Raw genomic sequence first — 5,581 nt, 5'->3', positions numbered from 1 at the left:
AGCCGCGAAGCCTGTCATCGACCTGGAAGTACCACACAGCCTCTCACTTATAAAGAAAAACATAGCAAAACAACATAAAGGCAGCCAGGCAAAATAAACACGAAGAAGAGGTCGCTAGAGGATCCCCCTCGGCGCTCTGGTACTCACAAGTCACTGGACTCAATCCAACAGACATACCACCAAACCTACCCACAAAACACTCAAACACATACACAGGATCCGTCTGGGGTACCCCTCACCATCAGAAATGATCGCAGACATTGAAGCTCCATACTGGTAATAGTGCCAGAAGACAACAGTACTCCTGCTTCTGCATTACATACTTGAGTGTCCAAAGACAATATCAATCAGACAAGGTGCAGAGGACACCCAGAGGTCTGAAAGCACCACAAACCGAAAGACTGCAGCAAGAATAATCGCCAACACAACTACCGCCAACTTATTAAAGCTGGCGGAGCTAACTCCTCTCCCCCAAGCAACACACAACACATGAAACATCAACAAAAACCCCTAGAGGGCTCTGTATAATCCAGCTGGTATCATACCAGCAAAAATCAAAGAAGAGAAGACCTGCTATTCATTCTCTCCCCAGACATCGAGAGTGAAGCATCCCACCGCAACCATTGAAGAAATGTCAGGGACCCGAAATCGCAATTTGGCAGAGATGACACACTATAAAGATGTCATCATAAAACACAAAAGATAATCGGAATAAAGAGAAAGTCCTTATGAAAATACAAAATGCAAAACTTGCCATCACTTTCAACCAAGCATGTTTGAAAGAGAATCTCCTGCATCATTTTGTGACGACCATTTTTCTGTGGTGGCCACTGACCACAAAAAAGTGGCTTATGTGAATCCAGCCTTAAAACTTAGAAATTTCCTTTACAATGACCTTAGTGAACATTTCTTAATGTAATAAACAAAATTGAACATTAGCTAATTGAACCGGTAATCTTACTTTTCATTCATGTGAGTCACTTTTTTTGTGGTTAGTGGCCACCACAAAAAAATGGTCAAATACAGAACACACATATCTACATGGCTCCATTCACAATGGCCACTTTTTTGCAGCAGCCACAAAAAGTAGTGAATTGTGGAGGGCGGAGCTATTTTTCCGACCACACTACTGTGGCCGGCCACAGTGGCCAGCGAAAGAAACCGTTATTTCAAGTGGCAGCATACACACGAGCCACTATCTGTGGCCGCCGCCCTGGCTCATGTTGCTTTCGTGTTGTCTTGTCCACTCTGTCACAGCATCAAATAATCCTTTCCGTGAGTGGAAAGAATACTTAAAGACTTGTTTGACTGTGAAATATTGATGGCAGAAATGAAGTGACCAGCGCTTTATGATTTGAATTTGAAAGAATACAGTGACAAGAATATGAAAGAAAAATAATGTGTGGAATGTTCCACGCAATAGTCTGTTACTAACTATGGGGTGCACCCAGTACTTTCTGCACTTTTCGCGCTTTATTTTCACAAAGAGAGCGCAGATAGCTTTTACTTCCACGAGATCCATAGACACTGAGCTCATTTGTGGCCACCACCGAGTGGCTCATGTGCACGGTGCTCCTACTTACCATATATTTTCGTGGCGACCATTTTTTGTGGTGGCCAATTTTTGTGGTGGCCACTGGCCACAAAAAGTGGTTCCTGTGAATCCAGTCTTAGAGTCATATATATATATATATATATATATATATATATATATATATATATATATATATATATATATATATATATATATATATATATATATATATATATATATATATATACGAGTATATATATATATGAGGAACAACACAAGAAAGGAGGTCACGAACGAAGATTTCAATTTTTTCTTTAGTCATTTTCAATGGTTTTAAAACAAGACAAAAACATCAATAATTACTCATAATATAAAATGAAAGTAAAAATGTAGGAATTAAAAAAAACTAAAAGGTAGAAAGATATATGAAACGTAAAATGCATAAAAACTCCCTTGTTTTGTTGTTCCCCTTACGATTGAGGTTCCCCAGAAACACCCCAGTTTCTCTTATATATATATATATATATATATATATATATATATATATATATATATATATATATATATATATATATATATATATATATATATATATATATATATATATATATATATTCACTATAACGTTTAAATGAGGTAAATTTATCTTTTCATGATATCTAAGTGCGAAAAAATCAACGAAGGCCTATATATATATATATATATATATATATATATATATATATATATATATATATATATATATATATATATATATATATATATATATATATATATATATATATATATATATATATATATATATATATATATATATATATATATATATATATATATATATATATATATATATATATATATATATATATATATATATATATATATATATATATATATATATATATATATATATATATATATATATATATATATATATATATATATATATATATATATATATATATATATATATATATATATATTCACTATAACGTTTAAATGAGGTAAATTTATCTTTTCATGATATCTAAGTGCGAAAAATCAACGAAGGCCTATATATATATATATATATATATATATATATATATATATATATATATATATATATATATATATATATATATATATATATATATATATATATATATATAGGCACTTAGATATCATGAAAAGATAAATTTACCTCATTTAAACGTTATAGTGAATGTTTATGCAATGAATATAAGTGAACATAATTTCCGCCCATAGTATTACTCTTTTGCTTGCCGTTCAGTGCAGTTTTTATGTGGGCAGGTCAAGGCGTGGATAGATTCATTCTTTACCAGCTTGGCGGAACATTGATCGCCTCAGGAATGGCGGTTTTGTCCAACTCATCCAGGTAATCATAGGTATCATCCAGACAGGTGTGATTGACACTGGCACATCGTATGGGATCAAAGCGGCGGATCCAGAAGGGAGGTGTTGACGGGCACCTCACCTCCACAGCTTTGTACATCCACTTCTCGGCGAACTCGTAGCGGCCCTTGTCCAGGTGGAAGGATACTGAGGCTTGTGGCATGGGTACTATCGCCCGAGCTGATGGGACGAGAAGGTAACACCAGCGGAGAGTTAGTTTGAGTTCCTCCATTCCCTTGCAGTAGACTCTCACGCCGTCCAGCTCGGGGGTGTTGAGCGGCAGGGCGGTGTAGCGTGTCTTCAGCTCCGCCATGATGACCTCGTAGGTGGTCCTGAAGACGTCCCAGGGGTAGAAGACTTGCGAGGGTATGGCTACCACGCAATCCGGGGAGTTCTTCCATTGCATTAACTCACACTTCATGCCCCGCCACAGTTTTTTCGTGCTTGGAGGCGTACTGGTAGTGGCGGCAGAGTCCGTAGCGGTTTCCTTCTGAGTCTCGTAGGTGAGGTCGGTTGAGTTCGGAGTATTAGCTGAATCGTGTGTGGGCTCTTGTGTTGTGTTCTGGGCTGCAGGGATGCTGGAGGAAGATGTAGTGGAAGCAGGAACGGAGCCCTTGTTTTGGTTTGGAGTCTTGTTGGTATGAGGTACGTGGACTGGAGTTGGGAAGAGTGTGGTAACATGCCCGGGAATTGGGTGTGCGTTGGTCTCTGGTACGGGGTTGGGGAATGTGCTCGTAATGTTCGTAGGGGGTGTGGAGGTAGAGGATATGTTAGCAGCCGTCGTGGAAGTGGAAGAGGTGTTAGGAATGAAAGAAGTGTTGATATCGGTGATTGGATCGGGTTGTTCGGTATTAAAAGCTGGTGGATGAGCAGATGTTGGGGCACTAGGGTTGACGGGAGTGGGCGCATTACTAGGAGGTGAGCTAGGGGTAAGTGCAAGGTTAATGCCGTCAGTGGGGGAAGGTAGATCGGTTGTGGCGTCACCATTAAGGAAGGCACTATCGTTGGCTGGTGTTGTGGGATCCACCATGTCCTCCACGCCTTTGTGCAAGGGGGGCAGGGTGAGCCAGCCCGCAGCCACCCCAACGCACCACGCCATGCCCAGGAAGTGTAGTTTCATTTTAACTTTGGATCTGAAATAAATTTGCAACACAAGGTCAAGATGATGAACACGGAGGTGAAGAAAAAGGTGACGATGAGCATGAAGAGGAAGATGTGGGAAAAGACGGAGAAAATGAAAAAGAAGAAACAAGTGAAAATACATTACTTTTAACATATTTCAAAAGTTTTTATATCGCTATAGAAAAACAGTAAAGTAAGATGAAAGGAAGAAGAAGAAGAAGAAGAAGAAAAAGAAGAAGAAGAAGAAAGAGAGAGAGAGAGAGAGAGAGAGAGAGAGAGAGAGAGAGAGAGAGAGAGAGAGAGAGAGAGAGAGAGAGAGAGAGAGAGAGAGAGAGAGAGAGAGAGAGAGAGAGAGAGAGAGAGAATAACATCACTGATGACTAGAAAACCAGCTACATATATGGCAGAAGTAAATAAAAAAAAAGTATAGCAGCAGCAGCAAACAACAACAACAACAACAACAACAACAACAGACAACATTAACAACGAAAACAACTCAAATAATTAGATCAAATATATCAGAGGGAGAGCAGGAGGCGATTTATTTATTTATCATTTTTTTTTCACTATCAGTTGTGCTTGACCTCCTGCACATAGAAGGAGGGAATACCCTTGCACTTGACGATCCCTGTGTCATTCCTCCTCTCTGAAAGACGAAGGAGACCGCGGTGGAGGGTTAAGGAGATGAACGCTTGAGTAACCGTCACCTTCCCTTTGGCACTCGATATGGTGCAATTAGCGAGGTTGATCGTCAACTTCCTCGCATCCTTGCAGTTCACCTTGATGTGTGCACATTTCCTATGCTTAGTTGTGATTGTGTACCGCGTGAGGAGCTCCGCGAGGACAGCCTGGTGGGAGGTGAGGATAGTCTCTGGGGGCAGGACTCTTGTGGCGGGAACGTACACGACGCAAGGTGCACACGTGGGTATCGAGGTGGTATACAGTGGCATGCAGTCCACTCCGCGCCACCTGGTCACTCTGGCAGTACCGCATGTCTTGTTCTTGCTACGGGTCACCACCAGTTCCGTGTTTTTCACACCCTGAGCGTCCAGTCCCAGCTGCAGCTGTAGAAGAAACATCCACCACCACCACCGCCGCCGCCACTGTCTCCGCCGTGCCTGCAGGAAGTAAAGGCGCATTTTATTGTTTTCCGCACATAAAAGCACCGGTTTTCCGCACCGAGACCCACATGCTGCGTCTCGGTGAGACTAACTATAGTCATATTATCTGATTTGTGGAAGGAAGGTGACGGAGGACAAATGGATGATGATAGTACTGAAATTCTGATAAAAAAAAAATGACACGAGTTATGTGTAGAGAGAGGAAGGGAAGGGAGGTGCTGGCTAAGGAACAGGGGTAAGAAAAGAATGAGGGTGCACTTGAAAGGGAAGGAAGGATGTGACGTGACGAAATAAAAGGATTAAAGGAAACCTTCCCCTTCCGTGCACTTGAAAAGTAAAAAAGGAAGGAGGATGAAAAAGAGGAGGACAAGGTGAAGTAAAATTACGTGATACGTAATACAGTATATAA

The sequence above is a fragment of the Scylla paramamosain genome, chromosome 28, assembly GCF_035594125.1.
Source record: "Scylla paramamosain isolate STU-SP2022 chromosome 28, ASM3559412v1, whole genome shotgun sequence".
Taxonomy (NCBI): Eukaryota; Metazoa; Arthropoda; class Malacostraca; order Decapoda; family Portunidae; genus Scylla; species Scylla paramamosain.
Note: the sequence above shows the minus strand (reverse complement) of the source record.